This window comes from Sturnus vulgaris, chromosome 23 (genome assembly GCF_052056855.1).
Source record: "Sturnus vulgaris isolate bStuVul1 chromosome 23, bStuVul1.hap1, whole genome shotgun sequence".
Classification (NCBI taxonomy): Eukaryota; Metazoa; Chordata; class Aves; order Passeriformes; family Sturnidae; genus Sturnus; species Sturnus vulgaris.
The window spans coordinates 3327292-3348490 of NC_142265.1; the positions used below are offsets into that span (position 1 = coordinate 3327292).

Below are 21199 nucleotides of genomic sequence, written 5' to 3' on the forward strand. Positions count from 1 at the left end.
CACAGCAATTATCTTAATAACTTCAATAGCAACAGCAGTAATGGGAAATGCAGCTCTGTGTGTGTCTGAGATACTCTCACCTTTATCAGGGATCAGTCTGGGGCAGCAGCAGGAGACAGCAGAGAGGTTTTGTTAGCACTGTGTGAAGCAAAACCATCTCAGGTAATTGAGGTTTGGACTGTCCAGAAATCCCTGCTGGGTGCCAAGTGTTGGACACCTTGGAGAAGAGGATAAAACCTCCCTGTGGGGTGGAAGGCGAGGACAGGAGGGTGATGAGGGTGCTCAGACCCAGACTCTGACAGAAATAATCCTGGAAACAGGGACCAAGTTATGAGGGCAGTGGCAAGAGCTCTGATTGAACAGGAGCCCTTGTGTCAGCACATTAACTTGCCAGGAGAAACTTCCAGTGGTCCAGCAATCCAACCTTGCCCCAGGAGACAGCAGCCTGCCCTTGTATCTCCCTCCTCCTTAAGCTGCTTTGCATCCCCCCAGCCCTTCCCCGAGTTTTTCTCTCATCCTGAACCATCTATTTGAACCTGATGAAGCAAAAACTGGCATTACCTCACATTTCCATAATTTTCCTTGCAGTGATGCCCTGGTTCCATCTGTCCATCTCAGCCCAAATGACAGCCAAAGCACATTTCCTGCAGTGTGCACTGGCAGACTGTGGGATGGCCCCTTCCTTCTTCCATCAATCCATCATCCACAACTCCATAAAATGATCTCCCCGGTCTTTGGAGCCCGTGGCATCATTAAACCTGAGCATGAGCAGACCTGTGGAGCTGAATTTGGGCTGGGAAGGGGAGATTAATGAGTGATCCTTGAAAAACACTGAGGGAATGTCCTTGTCATGAGCCAGAGGAAGCAGTGTCACAGCAGGGCTTGCTAAAGGGATACCTGGGGCTCATTACAGGGACTGAAACTGGAAGGTCAAAGTGTCATGGAGGTGTTTTGGTCTTAAGGGAGAAAAGAAGGAATAGAATTTGTTGGAATTGTCTTTTGTCTCTAGAGATTCCAGGCACGGCAGGCTCAGAGGGCAAACTTCTCATAGGAGGCATTTCCTGATCCTCCTGCACAGAGGAATCTTAATGGAGATGATGTTTGTTCCTCCTGGCACATCTCCCTGTCTGATGTAGGTGTCACACGAACATCCTGATGAAAGTTTTCCATTTGTTACACTTAAACTTTCCTGGGTGCTGTCTCCTGGCCAGTGCTGGGTTTTTTTTGGGAGGAGAACGTTGCCTTCCCCCTTCCCAGGGCACAGGAATAAAGAACTTGTGCTGAGGGGGGAAGAAGTTTTATATTCTGTATATATATTATGTTTATATTCTCCAGAGAGAGGGGGCATTCCCTTTACCCAGCCTCCTTTTACATCTTGCTTTTTTGTTGCTGTTATTTTAGGTTTTCTCGTATTCCTTTTCCCCTTAAACAGTGAAGTCTCATCATCCCTTGTCAAGTTTGGTTGAGATTCACCAAGAATTTCAAAAGTACTTACAAGACACTTGATTGATGGACCAACAAGGCTGTCAAAACAGCTTAAGGAAATGAGGGTGAAACTAAAGATAATAATTAATGAAATGGATAAAGAGAGAGGCTGGAAGGTTTTCCAGCTGCTAGATCCAGTGGGAATCATAAAGGATCTGGCACCTGGAATAGAGACAGTAGAAAATGAGCTGAGAGGTCTTCTGCTGAGAACTGTGAGGCAGACAAAGTCTGACATTGTTTTCATCATCTGCCAAATACATTTTTTAGGGAAAAAAGGCAGGATATTCCCCTAGAAGACACTTTGATTGATGTACCTGGAGAGCTGTTATACCTTGGATTCCTCTACAAATGGGTCTTGGCTGCTGGCACCTCTTTTCTGTGATGCAGAAGCTGTCAGAGCTCTTAGGGAGGTAAGACAGAGGCTGAGGGAGTCCCAAATCCCCCAGGGATTCATGGAGTAGAGTGGGAGACTGACAGGTACAACCCTGAGGATGGTTAAAAGTAAAGGTGGTTGGATGTCAGATCCTTTTTCCTGCCATTGATGATGTTCTGATCAGGGATGAAGGGCTCTGAGATAGCCAAAGGCAGTGCAGGTTGTTGCAGCCCCTGCACACCGATGGATCTGAGGTTTGGGGAGACCCTGGGGGGCTGCAGGGGTGTGAGCAGTGCCCCTTGCAGCCACCCCCTTCCCTGAGTGCCTGAGCATCCCCTGCTCCCTGCAGGAGGGCAGCAAAGGGCTGGGGCTGCCTTGGACAGCTTCATAAAAAACAGAATATTTTCTCTGCATGTGAAAAGATGTGGAGCTGCTGGAGCAGAGGAGGACAAGGAGCTGCTCCAGGGCTGGAGCCCCTCTGCTCTGGAGCCAGGCTGGGAGAGCTGGGGGTGCTCACCTGGACAGGAGAAGGATCCAGGGAGAGCTCAGAGCCCTGGCAGGGCATAAAGGAGAGCTGGAGAGGGACTGGGGACAAGGGATGGAGGGACAGGACACAGGGAATGGCTCCCACTGCCAGAGGGCAGGGCTGGATGGGATATTGGGAAGGAATTGTTCCCTGTGAGGGTGGGCAGGCCCTGGCACAGGGTGCCCAGAGCAGCTGTGGCTGCCCCTGGATCCCTGGCAGTGCCCAAGGCCAGGCTGGACAGGGCTGGGAGCAGCCTGGGATGGTGGGAGGTGTCCCTGAGGTGGAACAAGATGGTCTTTAAGGTCCCTTCCCACCCAAACCATTCTGGGGTTCTGTGACTTATGCAAGGGCTGAAATGAGGACTCTTGTGAGCATGGGCAGGGGTGATGCAGCAGAGCTCAGGTAAATGTGTGGGAGTGATCTGGACTGGCTGGGGATGACCCAAGAAGGTGCCAGAAGCAGGACAGCCCTGCTTTGGGGCACATGTGGGGGTGTTCTGGCTTTGTTTTTCCCTGAAATACTGAGGAGTCCTTCTGGTTTCTGGGAGGCCAGATGGGAATCCCAAAGCTTGGCCAGGTTTTGCAGGAGGAGCCTCCTGCCCTGGCCACGCTGCACAGCCCAGCCTGGTGCTGCCTGAGGAGTGTGACAGGGCCTTTACACTCAACACCTGTGTTTATAAATATGGAGGAATTGTCTCAAGCTGGTCAAAACACAATTATTTCATTTTCTTCCTCATTCAGTGTTGTTGTTGTTTAGGAATAAATTGCTGCTGCTGATTTACAGGATCAACAAGGACAGCATGAAATGGGCTCAGTGAAGTGATTTTGAATTTCCACTACAATTACTCTTCTCTTCAACCATATGATTCCCTTTTGCTCACATGCACCAGCCAGGGCCAGGTTTGTTTTCTCACTGCTGCCCTGGGAGCTGTGCCTGCCCTCGCTGTGCAGCAGCCCCAGGCTGAGCCTGCACAAACAAACCTGAAGTGCTAAATTGCATTTTATTCAAGGAAGCTGGCGGAGAAGGTGCATCCCAAAATCCCACTGCACTGAGCCAGGGGATGGTGATTCTCTGGCTTCAGCAGTGAAGTCAAGAGTAAAGACCCTGGATTTGTTATGCTGGTGTTGTGTGTATCTACTGAGTAAATTCCTCCTCTTTCTGTCCCTCAGTTTCTGTCCCAGTTCACCCTGGGTGAGGTCTGACTCCACACTGAGCTCCTCACAAAGCCCACGTGCTTCTCCTGGTGATCCAAGGCTTTGCAAGCTCACACAGATGGGTGACACTTTGTGTGTCACCGCTGAAACTCTCCGTGGCCCAAAAGGCCCCAGGGAAGGGGCTGCAGACTTGGTAGAAATTAATTTTTAATCTCTGTGTGGCCTCCTCCAGCTCGTTCAGTGTGCCCAGGGTCACACCTGGAAATGGGCTAAAAATTCCATGTTCAGGTTGGCAAGTGAGGAATCCTCTCATGGGTCTGTGCATCACTTGGAGTAAAGGGGCAGTTGAAGTGAGCAGAGAAATAATTTGTAGGAATTCAGCTTTCCCTGCTCTTTCTTGGATGAGTTTGGTGTTGGAGAAGAGAGCGAGCATTGCCTTTAAGCTCTGTTTGTTCCTTTGTATCTCTTACCCCCCTTGAGTCTTTCCTTCTCCTTTACCAATGCCTGCAGGAGCTCTGTAGGATCCCAGAATGGTTTGGATTGGAAGGAAACTTAAAACTCATCCAGTCTCAACCCCTGCCATGGCCAAGGACACCTTCCACTAGACCAGGCTGCTCCAAACCCTGTCCAAGCTGGCCCTGAAGCCCAAATCTCCTCTCCTGACCTTCCCATGGCACTGGGATGTTTGGATGGCATTGCTAATTCAGGACTATTGTCCCCTTTTGCATTATTTAATGAAAGGTGTGTGCTGGGGACCCGAAGTTATTAACAAACCCTGAGCTCTGGTAACAGCAGGAACACAAACCCACGCCAGCGAAGCTGAGCTCTAAATAGTCTAATAAATGTGAACATCTTGGGTAATGTGATTTATTATTGACAGCATGAATAGGAAAATAATAAAACAATGTAATGATTCTGCAAGAAAAGTGAAGGGGTTTTATTATTATTCATACTTGGAAGGGTGTTTACAAGGCAGGAATGAGGTCAGACTTTTAAAGAGAGCCACGGATGCCAGATCTCAACCTCGTGCATGTGAGGAGATGTAATCCCCTTCCCACAAGTTCATTTGCGTGGGGAATTGGGCTCCCCGGTTTCATTAGCACTAACAGAGCCTGCCTGTGTCTGAGTGGCTCCGTGGATATTGCAGTGCTGGCTGTGATGGAGAACTGAACTGCACAGCTTGACAGGGAAGTGGCTTTTCCACGCCTGGCAAAGGGAGTGCTGGGGCTGGGAGTGGGCTTGGCTGGTTTAACTCAGGCTAAGAGGCTGGGGTTGGAAAAGAGGGGTATCCAAAATGCTGCAGTGGTTTTGGTGAGAGGGAAACTGAGGCACAAAGGGTGATGCAGCCGATCTGGGATGGGGCTGTCAGCAGAACTCAGGGCTCCATCCAGCAATGGTCCATCAGGACACAGCCTGGCATGGCTGTGAGCAGGGATCCTGGGGGACAGCCTGGCAGGGATCCTGGGGGACAGGCTGGCAGGGATCCTGGGGGACAGGCTGGCATGGCTGTGAGCAGGGCACTGCTATGGGCACTGGCACACCAACACACCCTTTTCCTTCCCTACCAGTTACCCTTGCCACTTTCCTGCTGTTTTCCCAGAGATAACTGAGCCCATCATCTTCCCCCTGTAGTGCATCCAGAAACTGAGGGAAGGGCTGGAGATGTGCTGGGGAGGTTATTCTGGATTTCAGGAAAAGGTTCTTTGTCCAGAGGGTGCTGGCACTGCCCAGGCTCCCCAGGGAATGGGCACAGCCCCGAGGCTGCCAGAGCTCCAGGAGAGTTTGGACACCAGGGATGCTCAGGGGGGGATTGTTGGGGTGTCTGTGCAGGGACAGGGCTGGGACTGGATGGTCCTTGTGGGTCCCTTTCTCACTCAGGATATTCCATAATTCTGTGATTCTCAATAAATGTTCCATCTGTGGTTTTATTTAACATTCTGTTTCTTGGCCCACACAGCAGCACTTTCCACAGGCAGGACTAAACATCCCTCATTTTCCTCTTTATTTTACATCAGCCCAGCTCCACTCCAAGCCCTATTGGATTTTTCATTACTGTGGCAGGTTACGATCCTTTGGATACTTTTCCTGTAATTTTCATGTTTTCCTTTTAATATTTCTCATGAGATTGAAAGCTTGGGATAAGAAGTGGGAAGCTTTAGCTCAGCACGTTAGAGAGGAAGCTCTGGAATTTGAATGAGGTGAGAGATGCCAGGGCTGGTGGCTGTGGAGATGAGGGGAGGTGATGGAGCTGAGCTGGGCAAGCTGCAGAGCACGAGGAGCATCCACAAAAACAGCATTTCTTAAGGCCCAGCAGTGCTAAATCTCTGACAGCTTCTACTGCCATCAACATCTCCCGTGTTTTGCAGCGAAGTAATTCTTTTAGATGCTTCAAATATAGATAGATTTTTGTGTATAGAGGGTTGTTTTTTTTTTTATTTATATAAATATATATATATCTACTGTCAGCTGGTATTACAAAGAGCATAAAGCACATCTCCAGCTCTGCATGTTCAGCTTGGTTGGGATCACGTCGCAGGAATGAGAGGAGAAATGAGCCAAACTCCATTTCCCCTCAGCAGGGGACACCTGGGGGGCCCTGCTGTTTGAATGGCTCTGGGATGCTGCTGGGAGCCCTGGGATTTCAGGTAATCCCGGATGCTTTGGTAGGGAATATGTGTAACGGAGCATTCATGGCCCCTTATTTCCCTCTGTATGAGAAAAAAAGCGCTCTGGGCTTCTTTCTCGAATTACTTTGCTTGGAGACTGGCAGCTTCTCTGCCTGCATCCCTCTGGGAAGCAGGGGCTGGTGGAACTCCTTTTTATCAGCAAATTAGATAATGGCAATTATCTTGATGATCTTTAAGGTCCCAGCCCAGCCCATTCTACGGTTCTACGATCTTACTTTTGTGTCATTAAATGCTGGCAATGACTCTCAGCTTCCCCCACCTCCTGTGGCAGAGAACATCATTTCACTTGGCTGCAGAGCCGGAGCCACAGAGGGATACGGTGTCGGTCCGCAGGAAATCTCAGCCATGGGACCCAGATATTGCATTTAGATGTAGTTGCTTTCATTAACTCCCTATTTTATAGCGCTCATCAGTCTTTCTCCCCTGCCAGAAAGTCTCCAATGTACTGAGGAATATTCAGGCCTCTTTTGGCAAGCGTCAGAGATAAGTGGATAATAAAACACACCTTGAAAATATTCTCCATCCTATTATTAGCCACTTCTTATTATACTTGCAAAGAAAAAATTCCAGTTATAAAGCAGTGCACTCCTCTATATTGTCAGTCCATCGTGCTCAGACATTCTCAAAGAAAGTCTTTCAGTAATATTCTCACTATTGTTTGTTGATTGGCTCTATTAATCACTTTTCACAGCCTCAGCTACGCATTTCCATGAGTGTGCACAGTTTAAACCCCCCTCCCTCTCCACAGCCTCCTTTTATGCTCCCATGAAACTCTGAGGATGCCTAAACCCCTGCTTCAGCAGGAATGAGAGGAGACAGATCTGCAAAGCTGCCTGCTCTCCTTTTAGCGAGAACAAAAGCTCCCTGGAATAGCAACTGTTATTTACTCATCTCTCATCAGCAGATTTGACCTAATTTTGCTCTTCCCATGCCTTTGTTTCAAACACCTGGCTGCGGCATCGCCAGCAGATCCGGCTCTTTTACAGTGGCTGCATTTACTTGGTGGGGGAGGCCGGCTCCTGCTGGAAAAGCTGAGCCTGGTGGCCTGGATGAGCCCTGCAGGACGAACCCCAGCATTTCACTTTTGGGGAGCCCCTGAGAGCCTTTCCTTAGCACCCACGCTGGGTGCTGGGCTGCGGTGACCGCTCAGCTCTGGCACGACTCTTCAAACTCAGTTTGGTTCAGGTGAGGGCACCTGGCTGCCCATCTGCTCCTAAAAATACACCCAGACCACGCTTTGTGGTGATCCCAGCTCAGGTGAGGGCACCCACCAGCTCGTGTTTGCAGCAGCCCCCAGGGCAGGAGCTCTGACTTCACCTGGAAAGCTGCCCAGAGGAGCTCAGGCACAGCTTTGTCCTGGCTTTCCATTTAAAACAGCCTCCAGCCCTCCTGTGCCAGCGAGGAGGCAGCAGGAGGGAGATGCACTGATGAGAAATGCAGGGGCCCGAAATTCATTTTTCAAAGATGGCAGCAAAGCCAGTGATTAATCTGCTGTCACCACAGTCCGAGCAAACCTTCCCCACCAGGTGAGCAATGCAGGAAAGGTAACTCAGCAAACACGAAATACAACCAAGCCCTGTCAGGCTTCCTCACCTAGAGATGACTTTTATTTGGAGCCTTGAATGTAATTAACAGCACTGACTTGAGAAAAGTAATGAACTCTCTCCCATGCGGTCTCTGGGATCTCTTAGCCAACTTCCCATGCTCTTTGCCTCGTGCATTCCCCATCAGTTTTCCCTCTGTCATCTCTGATTTATTACCTTCAGAGCAGGATCTTCATCCCCAAGGCTCTGCAGCTCTGAGCTGGCTAAGAGAGACCTTTGGTGTCATTGGGACAGACCCACTCAGGCAGTGTTACAGTTTCTGGAAGTTTTGGGTCCCTTGAGGCACTCATCCATCCTTTAGGCAGCTTTCTCCAGGGTTAGCTGGCTACTGTAAATGTGGTAACTGCACCACTTAATTAGTGGCTTGTCTTCATTTTCTTCTGTCTTCACTCAGAGTCAGGATTAAAAACACGAAGGAGATGAATTTTCTCATGTTCAGGCTTGGTTGTTTATTAAATCTTATCTAAAGTACAGAGAGTTCAGCAGCACTTCCAGCTACCAGCTAAAAGTGAGCAAAATGGAGGTGAATTTAGCTGGTTACAAGGTCTCTTAAAGTTAAGCAGTCCAATAGAGAATTAACACCTATATTATTTATACTTTTGACCCAATAACCAGACTCCTGTGACCCACAGTGTGACACTGACTGTCCAACCAAAAACTACTGCCTGAAATCATGAAGGAGAAAGAGACACCACCCCAGATCCTCCATTTTGTCCCATACTTATTACTACATTATAAAAACCTCAAATTCCAAACCCTTCACCATGTGAAATCACACACTTCTATTTCACTACACACCTGTGATTTTAACTCCATCACTCAAATTTGGAGCCTTCTCCAAGGGCTCAGCTCAAAAGCAGTGTTCTCCAGGGAGTCAGTGCCAGAAAACACAAGAAGCTCAAAAATCCCAGGTTTCTGGGATCCAACAGACTACAGACGTTTCCAGCAGATGTTCTGGCTCTTTTAGAACATCTGTGTGCCATGGAAGCCACCTCTCCCTCCTTTCATCCCTTTGGGACCCACGGGATATTCCAGGCAGCAATAACCACGCTTCACTTCCATTTGCATGGGGCAGCCACAGCCCTGCCTGCCCACAGCCAGGGCCATGGAAAGGCTTCCCAGGAACCTGGGAAAGCAGCAGGGCCAGGGTGCAGACAGCAGATTTGTGAGGCTGAGGTTTAGAAAGGAGCTGTACAGCCAGGAAGGGGGATGCTCATGGAGCTTGGAGAGCTCCACAGTTTGTATGTGCACATAAATCCTGTGGTGCAGAGAGGTCCAGCCTTGTGGGAGGAGCAATTCTGCCTCGGTGTTTTTGAATCTGCAGGGTTTGTGCTAATGGAAGGCTCAGCACAGGTTTTTTCCTCTCTCCCCATGGTCCTTCCAGCTGCATGAAAACTTTTTGCAAGGCGTTCCTGGGAATGGTGTGTCCAGGAGGTGAGGGAGGTGAGCCTGGCTGGGAGGAGGTTGGCACATCTAATGCACAGAAGGGAAGGCCAAGGCGTGACTGTGCTCTTGTCGAGTTGTAGGAACTATGGAGAGATCCAGGGTGTTTGGAGGTCACAGCCAGTGTAAAGGGTTTTAGTATTAAAGGTCTTTTTCTGTTGGTCCCTACTGCCAGAATTAGGGTCTGACACTCAGAAATACAGGTTAGTGTCTCCTTTTGGCTGCATCTCCTGTGCCCAGGAATGTCATGGAGTCTCTGTCTCTGGAGATATTTAAAGTCCACCCAAATGTGTCCCTGTGTCACCTGCTCTCTGTGACTTTGCCTCAGCAAGGAGGTTGGACTGGATGATGCCCAGAGATCCCTTCCAACCCCGGCTGTTCTGGGATTCTGTGATTCCCTGAGCAAGGCAGACAGACCAGCTGAAAGCCTCACTGGAAAATAAATTATTTAGTGCACCCTCAAATAAAACCAGGGGTCTTTGCTCTCATATCGTTACTGCTTTCTAATAAAGGTGCCAAGAAACTGTTCTGCCTGCAGGGTCACTGCTGCTGCACAGGGATCACTCCCTCTCCAGGCAGCCAGGGCTGCCATCCTCGCTGGGTCATCCCTGGTCAACAGCTTAGCTGGGAAATCAATCAGAAAGCTCAAGATGCTGTCAAATAAGGCTGGTAATTCCCTCTGTTGTACCCAGTAAATAATGGGAGATTTTATACAAGTTGGGCTTTTTCGACCAAAATTGAGAAAGTAATCACCTGCCTGTGTATGGCTTGAAGGAAATTTCCAGAAGCTTGAAGGTGCTGGCCATGGGCTCTGCTCAAATTTTAGATTATTTTAAATACAGTGTTTTTCCCTCAATCCCTTTTTTTTTTTTTTTTTTTTTTTTTTTTTTTTTTTTGGGGGGGGGGTGGTTTTGGATGGCTGAGTCGTTCTTGACCTCCTGCCTCGAATTTTCAGGGTTTGTTACGGCTCATCATTAAAGAGCTGCTGTGCTCTACACCAGAATCGATGCAGTTCAGGCCCAGGGAAATGAATCCTGTAGCCAGTCAATTCTAATCACTTTGGGACCCTTCTGAGTGCAAGGAAGTTCTATAAATGCAAGCAGGACAGTGAGATGCATGAGCTCTTTCCAAGTGCCCAACAGGTGTGGATAATAATTGCTAGTGAAAATCTTTCACCTGAGGCTTGGCTTCATTATTAAAATTATTTCAGAATTATCTCCTTTCTTCCTCCTCAGTGGCAGCACAATCTGGGATCAGACTGGGCTGTTCTAGTGCCACAAATCTGGTTATTCCTTTTAATTACATCTGCTGAGAGGTGCCTGCAGAAGGAACAGGTCCATGTACACCCTATCTGCCTGAATGTAATGGAAACGTCAGTTTTGAGATCTGTCTCTCTCTGTTTTCATTTCTTTCCTTGCTGTGTTGGTTGCAAAGCCTGTGCTGAAGTTTGGGTTCCCAAGGCTGATTTTGGGTCTGTATTGCCATTCTCAGTCAAAAATCTGGAACAGCCCTGCAGTTCCCCATTACCTTTGATATAAAGGACCTGGAGTGACAGGACAAGGCTTTAAGAGGAAAGAGGGATAGATGGGATTTTGGGAAGGAATGCTTCCCTGTCAGGGTGGTGAGATCCTGGCACAGGGTGCCCAGAGAAGCTGTGGCTGCCCCTGGATCCCTGGGAGTGTCTAAGGCCAGGTTGGAGTGGGTTGGAGCAACCTGGGATAGAGGGAGGTGTTCCTGCCCATGGCAGGGGTGTGGAATGAGATGTTCTTTAAGTTCCCTTCCAACCCAAACCATTCTGGGATTCTGTGCTGAAGTTTGTGAGGTACCTGCTAATTTATTAGCACTCCACTCTCTTTTATTAATGCTCCTAATGTGCCACTGACAGAGCCAGGACTTTGGGAGAGGGGATTGTTCTTATCTAAAGGAAAGGTGATATTTTACTCTGAACAGCAACACAAACCAGCACAAGACTCGCGATAAATCATGTGCTCAACTTCACCCGGCCGCGACGGAAATTAATGGGAGTTGCAAGGCAAAATTCCCCATCATCTCCTGCAAATCTCAACTGGAGTTTGTGTTCTCAGCCTCGCTGCTGTGTGCAGCCCATGCTCCCACGCTCGTTCTTCATGGAAAAAGGGCCTCCAGCAGCCTGTAAGGTTTATGATGTGACGGAACCAACCGAAGCTAAACTGTGAGCTTTTTGTCACCGCCAAACGCTGCCACTCCGGGGCTCGGCGGGGACCATTGCCTGTGAGAGAGAAGCAGAGGAAAAGCAGCAGAGTCTTCAGTCACTCACAAAATATGCAGAGCTGGTTTGGAGCGAGGCAATAACCTTGGAGTTGCTCTCCTGACTCTAATAACCCAAATGTTCGAGGCACTGGGTTGTAGCTCATCAGGAAGGGAGCTCCTCCAGCTCAGCGTGCTCAGCACCGCGCAGGAGCGCCGGAATTGGGAAAGGTCCTTAATGAAGCATTAATTCATCCAGCACCGCCTGCCGGGCCTGCTGCTCACAGAGGAGGCCACACGATGTGTCTCTGCTGGAGGAACTTCTCTTGCTTTTCCTTTTCCTTCTCTTTTTTTGCTTTTAGGAAGGTACCGTCTTTGCAGGTAACGAATTCAGCGCAGGTGGCAAATCACCAGATCCTGCCATGCCCATGGGTGCTGTAAAAAATTTAAGACGTCAAGTTCAGTGAAACTGCCTGTAATGAACCATCCCCTCGTTACCTGCAAGGAACAAGATGTGGGAGGCTTCTCTCCCTGGCACACGTGTGCACTCCCTCTTCTGGAGTTACCCCACAGCAGCACTGGGGCTTTTAAAACCTCTTTGATTTCTTCTCTCAGAACACAGCTTCTGCTCAGATTCCTTAAAACTTGAAGAGAACATAAAGGATCTTACCGCCAGAAGGCATCACATCTCAAATGCCATGGAGATATTTTTCTATTTATCATATTTTTCTGTGGGCTTTTTGAACCCTGACAGCAGGCAAAGAAAAGGCCAAGCAAAAATGTCTAGAAATAGCAGTGAGGAGAAGAAGTCTTAGAATCATTGAATCCAGGAATGATTTGGGTTTGAAGGGAACTTAAAGCTCATCCAATCCCACCCCCTGCTATGGGCAGGGACACCTTCCAGTAGAGCAGACTGCCCAAAGTCCTGTCCATCCTGGCCTTGGACAATTCCAGGGATCCAGGAGTAGCCACAGCTTTTCTGGAAAACCTGTGCCAGGGCCTTCCCACCCTCCTAGCCAAGAATTCCTTCTCAATATCCCATCTAAGCCAGCCCTCTGGCAGTAGAAAGCCATTCCCCCTTGTTCTGTCCCTCCATTCCTTGTCCCCAGGCTCTCTCCATGTTTCTTGTCAGTTCCTTCAGGCTCTGGAAGGCCACAATTCACTCACCCCAGAGCTTCTCCTCTCCAGATGAACACCCCCAGCTCTCCCAGCCTTTCCTCCCAGCAGAGCTGCTCCATCCCTCTGCTCATCCTGGTGCCTCCTCTGGACTGGCTCCAGCAGCTCCAGGTCCTTCCTGTGCTGGGACCCCCGAGCTGGAGGCAGCTCTGCAGGTGGGGTCTCACCTGAGCAGGGCAGAGGGGCAGAATCCCCCCTCCCCTGCTGCCCACGCTGGGGGATCAGCCCAGCACGGGGGGCTCTGGGCCAGGTCTCACCCCCCAGCACCCCCAGTGCTTCTCCCAGAGCTGCTCTCCATCCCCTCATCCCCAGCCTGGATTGATCCTGGGGGTTGCCCTGACTCAGGTGCAGCACCTGCCCTTGGCCTTGTTGAACCTCATGAGTTTTCCCAAGGCCACAGCTCCAGACTGTCCAGGTCAGGGCAAGGATGGAGGGTCTTGGCATCTGCTCTGCTCAGTTTCTGTTACCAAAACCAGTTTGGAGGGGAACCAGTTTTGTCTTTCTGGGGTTTCTTTTCTCATGTCTCCTGTGTAAAGACACTGTGTACACGTGGTGGAGATCGTTGAGTAATGGCAGCATATGGGATTAGGATTTCTCCCTTTAATAATGGTTGAGTTGATAGCAGATTGTGTTCTTTTTTTTTTCCCCTCTCCCACAGAAACGAAGTTGGGGGTTTTTTAGCATGGTTTTTCAGCAGGAGCTGTCTGTTTTCCATCAAACATTTGAGAGTAGCAAAGGAAGAACATATTGCTAATTTTGGCCAAAATTTGATGGCTCGTTTTTAGACCAAGCATTCCTTGCTTTTCAGACCCACCAGCTTGGAGCATAAAAAGGGGATGTGCTGAAATGCTCAGTGCCTCCATTGTGCTCTGCTGCCCTTTCTCATGGAAGTGAATTTCCCCATGAGCTGTAATCCTTCGTTCCTGTTCCCCTCCATGAATTATCCGGTGCTATTCCAGTGCCTCGTGGCAGAGCACAGGCAGTGAATAGGCACTGTCATGAAACACTCCAGAGCTGTAATTAATAGCTCAACCTGCAGAAAGAGCTTAAATTTAGAGCAGCAAACTCTTGTGAGGCTCTGCCTGGAGCAGGGACTTCTCCCCGTGTCTGCTGGGTGACCTGTGTGTGCAGTTTGGCTTTTCTTCAGGATGCAGATAAGCATTTGTGCCAACTCACAGCCAGAAAATGGCAAGGAATTCCATTCAGATTCAAGGAATATGGCAACTTTAAAAGGAACAGCCAAGAATGTGTTGACATGATTCCAGGAGTTAGGAGGATGAGGGGATACAGGGATACAGGACAGCTTTTTCTTTTTACTGCTGGGAAAATGAACTGGTTTTCCTAAGAGCTGGGAAGGGGCCACACTGGGAAGCGCCTGTGGATTCATCAAACACAGCTCTGTTTGGGCAGAGATGTGATGTCTCACCTGTGCCAGCCTCACCTCAGTCCCAGCCTTGCCCATGTGTCATGGTTTGAAAGACAGATGTCTGCTAAGAAAGGCAGGAGCCTCTCTTGAAATGGACAATGGAAACCCTCTCCCTCCAAATTATTGTAATTTTGAAATTAAGGGACTCTCAGGCAAAGATATGGGAATAGGAATAACAGTTCTTTACTAGGAAAATTAAAATAAAAATACAGTATTACAGAGAACAAACCCAGAACATTGACAGAGTGAGAATCCAAGCTGAACCCCCGTCAGTCAGTCAGGGATGGTGCAGTCCCATTCCATGGTGGCTGCATCCTCCTGCAGTGACAGATGTGGTTCTGCTGGAGCAGGGCTCCTGCACAAGGTGCAGTTTTCCTCCAAAGCTGCAGGGATGATGTGCAAGGCTCTGGTTTTCCTCTGGGATCCAGTGGGAAAAGGCTGCTCTGCTGTTCCAAATCTCCCCTTTGATCTGGGTAGGAAATGCTTGGCTCCTGCCCTGGCTGGAGCATCTCCCAATGGGATGATGGAATTTGATCAGCCCTGGCCTGGGACTGCATGGCCATGAACAGGAGAGATCTCCTGGAGGGAGGATGGGCTGTGGGCAAGATAAAGAACACTGCAACAGCTGGGTTAACAGATGGGGATAGAATCCAGACTTTGGTCACATCCTGCATTGCAAGCCAAGACACCATGTCCCTGCAGAGTGAGGAGCTGTCACCTCTTCTGGGTCTGGCTTTCCCACCGTGAGAGCAACAAGGAGATAAAAGTGCCCATTGTTTTTTGGGAAGTGGAGTGTGGAGCCCAGAGATCCATTCCAGTGAAGGAAACAATAAATCCCAGCTCTGGGAGCTTGCTGGAGCATGCCCACTTTGCTGTCCCCTCCCCATGTTGGTCCCATCCCCGTTATCTGCTCATCCTGAATTGCACAGGAAACATTCATGTGGGAAAATAATCCTTTCACCAGGCCAGCTGAGAAAAACAGTTATAATTAAAAACAATGATGCACTGGGTTTCGAGCAGTGGTCTTTATTTCCCGTCAGGCTGCCAAAGACCAGGCCAATTAATCTGTTACAGGTGGGAGTTTATTTTAATATTGTGTTGAAAGTCAACCAGGCTGTTTGGCTTCATTTTCCACCATCTGACTTGGTCCTCCTGCCCTCTTGCCTTCATTAGTGGGAGACAGTAAAGAAAATTACAGTCTATCCCACTCAAGGCAGCTGTGCTGGGAGGGTTTTTGAAAAGACACAAGTAAATACCAGTGACCTGGCAATTACTGGAGCATTGTTTATTCCAGTGCTAAATGCAGAAGCCACAAACCTGTTAAACTGTAGGAACATGGAAACCCATTATAAGGAAGATTAAAGCAGCTAGCCTTTGAAATAAGAGTTTGTTTTGTTTCAAGGTGATGCACACAGGGCTGTTTCTTTCTTCGTGATGCTTTTAACTCTCCCCTCTGTAGTATCACACGGAATTCACACAGAGGGATGGGGATGCTCGATCTGTGCAGGGACATTCCCAGATAATTAGCTTAAAATAACCTTCCCTGGCTGCACCCTCAGGTTGAAATACACTGAACTGAATAATATTATCTGGTTTTACAAAGCAATTCATTAGTGGGCGAACACAGGGTGAGGGTGGATCTGGTGGCCAGGAGAGATGGACCGAGGAGCAGGATGTGTTTGCCTCTTAAATTTCCTTCGGCTGTGGGAGTGGGAAGTGAATCTTGGGAAACAATGAAGCGGAATTTATTCCAACTTAAGTACCTTTTTAATGCTCAAATGCATGAATTATCTTCCTGTTAATTGGAGGATTTGAAATATCAGTGAGCATCTGCACAGCCTTACCTCGGCTGTTCCCTGGGAAAGGGTAAAGGCAGAAAGGGCCTTGCAGGGAGATGGGGGATGCAGGGATGGCTGCAGCCAGGGCTGCCACCACGGGAGGCTGTGGCTGTGACACGCCATGAGCAGCAGGGCTCGTGCTCTCAGCCTCCCCAGCATCTCTCCACCAGGCTGGGCACCTCTGAGGCTGGGGAAAAGTCACCCCTTCCTCCAGGGCTGTGCCTGTGCTGAGGTGGATGAGCAGGAGCCCTGCGAGCTCTGCAGAGGGAAGCTCCAGCTCCAGCAGTGTAACTGCAAGGAAAGCTCAGCTGCGGGTTTAAGGGGGTTTGTTTCTGAGAGAGAAAAGCAGGGTTTTTCTCACCCTTACCTTACCTTTGTGTAGAAAGCCTTTCATTCCAGCTCCTGCTAAGGCTTTGTTGCTTTGTCTGCTGGGAGGAAAGGGAGACCTGGGTCCCTCCCTGTACATCCTCCTCACAAAGCCCTGCTCCTCCTCCCTTCCAGAGGAGCTGGTTCCTGTGGCCAGAGCTGATCATTTCCCTCTGTTCCCTTTGCTGTGGATGTGTAGCACTCCTGCCTTTCCCTGATCTGGAGACAGCCCAGGAGCATTTCCCCATCCACTCCGCTTTCATTACTCGGTTTATCTGCTCCGTGCTGCAGTGAGAATTAGTTATTAGCAGTGCCCTAATCCTCAGTAGCTCACTTGATTTGACTGGAGTCAGGGCCAGATTTTAATCTTGGCTGTACTGGTGTAAATCCTCAGTCAGCTTCAGTGGAGTCGACCCAGGCTTTATAACAGTGTGAGCAAGATAAGAGTCCTCTGTGTCCCTTCCTCCACCCGAGCCCTTGGAGAAACTAAGTCAATATCTACCCCCACCCTCATAACCTCATAAATCTGTATGAACTTGGCCAGTATTCCCCTAGGGAATGCAAATCAAGATGGGATTTTTCCCCCCCCCCTTTCCTTTCAACAGGACTATCTCAGGAAAATATAAATCTAAGTATTAACTTGAGCTGCCAGCCCAGAGGGTCATAAAATCAGGGGAAATGGTTCTGACATGCCCTGTTAACTGGGAGTGCTCCCCAAAAGATAGGAGAAGCTGAGGTTGGGGGGGGGGAACAGCTGGCAGTGGTGATAGGGCTCTGCTGCTGAGGCTGGCTGGAGCTGTAGTTAAAATGCTGCTTTCACCAGCAGGAGGGATGCTTGGATGGGCTCTTCCTGCAGGAATCTGCCCGTGGGACATGGATGTGTCACAGGAGAGGTGTGGAGCAGGAGGACACCTCTGGGTGTGGGGGCTGTCCAAGGGAAATGTTCCCAAGGTATGCTGGAGCCTGGAGTGGGACAGTGACAGTGACAGGCTCCACCAGGCAGGCAGATTTTGGCTTGGCTTTCATCAGTAATTTTCCATCCTGGCTCAGCTGGAGTCACAGAGAAGAGCAGGATGCCTTAGGAGGAGAGCTGGAGGGCACAGGGAGGGGGAGAGACCACTGACACCAAAGGCTTCTATGGGTGGTCCTTCCAGTGAACCACTCATGTCCAAAAACCCACAATGGCCCTGACCAGCTCTGTTATCCATCCACATTTGGAATTAATAACACAGCAGCAATTAGCATGTCCAGGCAAGGCACTGAAAAGTCCCTTGGCTTGTTTATTAAAGAGCACATTCCTCCCCGGATCACCAGCTGACACAGCCCATGCAAGGTTAAACACTTGCATCCCAGTTCATATTTCCTTGCTCCTTATAAAAAAAATTACCCAATTCATTCAAGTCATGGATTTTTCTGCAGCTGAAGCAGTTTCCCGGAGGAAGTTGTCATGCAGGCTCACAGTTATGGAAATGCCAGAGTTATTTCTGACACCAGTAAATAATAGTTCTCTATGCACTGACACTGTTTTCTTACCTTACCAGGCTGGGGCTCGAGCCGTGATTTAGATGTTTGTGGCTGATTAGCATTTTTGGGACTGTGGTAAGCAATTTGTGCAGTGTGTTTCAATCTTATTTTATGCACAGGAAGGAAGAAAAAAGTGATTAGTGCTCTTTGGAAAGAAATGTCTTCTAATTTGTTCTGATCAAGGTAAATCAAGGCATCCCCTGGAATGATGTGGGAGCCAGTCCTTCCCCAAAGCTACTCTCCATTCACAGGAGAATTAAGACCTTGTGGTTTTGTTTGCTGGGGTTTTTCTGCCATTTCTGCCAGGGAAAGATCTTTCTCCTGCAGAATCTCTTTTCCTGAACCGAGGAAAATAGGATCTGGCTTTTTGCATCAGGAGATTTCAGTGGATGTAGAGGGCTGCAAAAAGGCAGGGGGAAAGTGCTCGTGCCTCTGCCATGTTCAGATCAAACATAATCCTGGGCAGAGGAACACCTGACACAGGTGAGGAACCAAAGAGCTTGGGAGCCTGCACTGTTTGTTGGGTTTCTTTGCCAGTGGATGCTCTTCTATGCCAAGTTTTCCATGGCTGTGCATGGAGATGGTTTGACAGAACAGCAAAGTAGCACTGCTACACTTTTGCCACACCTGGACTAAGTTTGTCTAAGCAGTGCTTAAGAACCTGCAGGAACTGGGACTGTGCAAAGCTATATTTTAATTTTATTTCTTTTTCAGGAAGCTGTTTCTAGTTTTTTTCTTAACATTTCCTTGCTGCCATTTAAGCTCATTATTTTTTGTCCAATCTTCTGTGGGCACAGAGAGGAGCTTTCCTGCCTCCTGCCACTGTTGTTTCTGTTTTGGAAGATTATTCCTATGGCTCTTTTCAGTCATCTCTAGTGCAGACAAAATGGCCCCTGGTGCTCACATAGTCCTTTTGGGGTGTTTTCCTGTCCCTACTGCCACCTGGACCCTCACCCCAGTCCCTTCCATGGGTGGTGCTGCTGCTGTGTTGGAGCTGAACAGAGTGCAGGGGTTCTCTGAGTCTCCTACAGCTCCTGCTGGGCTTTGGGCAAAGGAAAATTTCATGCAGGGGAAGATACATGGAATCTATTTCCAGCTGGGGCTGGGAAGAATCCCATGCCCAGGAGATGGGTGACATTTCCCAGGCATAGTCCTGGGGTGCCCCGAGAGGGACTCGTTGTATGGACAGTGGCAGGGCAAGGGAAAGGTTTCACACTGACAGGGGCAAGGTGAGGTTGGATTTGGGGAAGAAATTCCTCCCTGTGAGGGTGCTGAGGCCCTGGCACAGGGTGTCCAGAGCAGCTGTGGCTGCCTCTGAATCCCTGGAAGTGCCCAAGGCCAGGCTAGACAGGGCTTGGAGCAATCTGGGATAGTGGGATGTGTCCCTGCCCATGGCTGGGGTGGCACTGGAGGAGCTTTAAGGTCCCTTCCACTCTAAACAATTCCACCATTCTGTGATTCCTCCCCTCTCACAGGCATCCCCATCTCAGGGCTGAGTTTGCAGAGGTACCAGAGTTTGGGCTGTAGCTGGTTCAATTCTTTGCTGGCATCACCCAACAGCACTCTCAAAGATGCTCTTCCAGCACTTCACCCTTGTCACAGTTCAAACTCTCACGTTTCCCAGCTGAAATTGCTTCCCATGGCAGGAATTCCCATCAGTCCAGCTGGAGGAAGCTCACAAGCCCCACTGCCATGCTGCAATTGAAGGACATCTTGGTAATTAAAGCCACGACTTCTGCATCCCAGGGCTGTTTGACCCTGCTGAGAGATGAGGATGTAAAATTAACTCGGAGCTCTGGCTTGGGCTCTTCTCTGGCTCCGGGAAGCTCCTCTCCAGCTGGAAAGGAGGAGCTTGGTGCTGATTGTTTGAGATGAGAGCTGTTCCTGCAACCTGGCTGTCCTGTGAAGCTCAGCTCCATTCTCTGCCTCCCTCAAAGCACCCCCACCAGCTTTGGTGTTGTTTTTTGAGTCTCCCTGCTCTGTCCCCAAGGCAGTGGAGCTGTGGCTGCTGTGGGGGCTCCGTGCCCAGCATCCCTTTGTAATTATCTCCAATCCGACTGTTCATTTCCAGCAGAACTTTAAACATTGTTCCCTTTTATGTAGCACAGCTTTTTAATTTCCCTCCCTAACCGAAGAGATTGTTTATGTTGTAAATGCCACATTATGCCCTACAAAATGGAGATGGAATTGATTTTCATTTTGGAGATTTCACAGCTTGCCCCAGAACTTTTCTCCTTGATTGCTGGTGCCCAGGGAGGTGCAGGGCTCTGGAGTCAGGACTGGCATGAGCAGTGTGGGATGCACAAATACCAGAGTCTTCCTCCAAATGTTGGTTGTGGAATTATGGAATGGTTTGGGTGGGAAAGGACCTTAAAACTCATCCAGTTCCACCCCTGCCATGGCTGGGACACCTTCCACTGTCTCAGGTTGCTCCAAGCCCTGTCCAGTCTATCCTGGGACATTTTCAGGGATCCAGGGGCAGCCACAGCTTCTCTGAGCACCTGTGCCAGGGCCTCACCACCCTCACAGAGGAGAATTTCTTTCTAATATCCAATGTAAATGCCCACTCTTTCAGTCTGAAGCCATTCCCCCTTGTCCTGTCACCAGTGAGATCCCCCTGCTCACCCAGTTCAGCTTCCAGCACTCAGTCAAGGAGCTGCCTGGTGATTTCTTTTTTCTTGAGGGGGATGCTTGGATCAAACTCTCCCTTCCCAACTCTGACAGTGAGGATGAGGTGAGCCCAAGTCAGCCCATCCAGGTGACATCCATGCACCAAGGCCTGGCTCCTGGTTGCTCTGTGTTCTACTGGGGCAAGCCATGGAGATATTTCTTTTATAGGTAGAGATAGGATGGAAACTCCATTTTCCTCACCTGTGCTTGTAGGATCAGGACAAGCTCTGAGGAAAAGGAAGCTGTGTGTGTCACCCTCCTGCTGAGAACAGGTGAGATCATCAGTCCCCACTTCTCAGCTCCTGTCCCCGAGGCTGGGAACACACCTGGGAGGATCCTCAGGGATGTAAAAATCCCCCATGGAGGGAGCAGGAGTTCAGCCCAATTTACAGGGCCGCAAGGATGTTATTCCCTGTCCTATCTCAGGCCAAGCAGTAGGAATTGTGGAGGTCGGGGGTGTTTTTTGGGATGTTGGTCCCCAAATTTCACAGCAGTTCCTCTCAGCTGCCTCAGCTCCTTTTCTTAACAAAGTGCTTGTGTTCGATCACCCTGATCCCAATGGATCCCAGTGATACCACAGTGAATCATCCCAGCAACCCAAAGGCTGAAATATGTTTGCATCTCCCATTTCTCCAGGAACGCTACAGAAGGAATCAGCTCATAAATAATGAGGCTTGAGCACAGGAAGTTCATAAACACCA

General features: G+C 49.3%; 1 protein-coding gene and 1 long non-coding RNA gene across 4 annotated transcripts in view; one reads left to right on the top strand and one right to left on the bottom strand.

Moving 5' to 3' along the window:
• KIRREL3 (kirre like nephrin family adhesion molecule 3) overlaps positions 1 to 21199 on the top strand; it is a 366532-nt gene that overhangs the window by 118472 nt on the left and 226861 nt on the right. The gene's annotated exons all lie outside the window — the stretch shown is intronic.
• On the bottom strand, positions 8254 to 16451 carry LOC148221337 (uncharacterized). Its single transcript, XR_015808205.1, has 2 exons — positions 16311 to 16451; positions 8254 to 11933 (listed from the first exon to the last, which is right to left on the bottom strand). It is a non-coding gene; the product is annotated as an uncharacterized LOC148221337 (long non-coding RNA).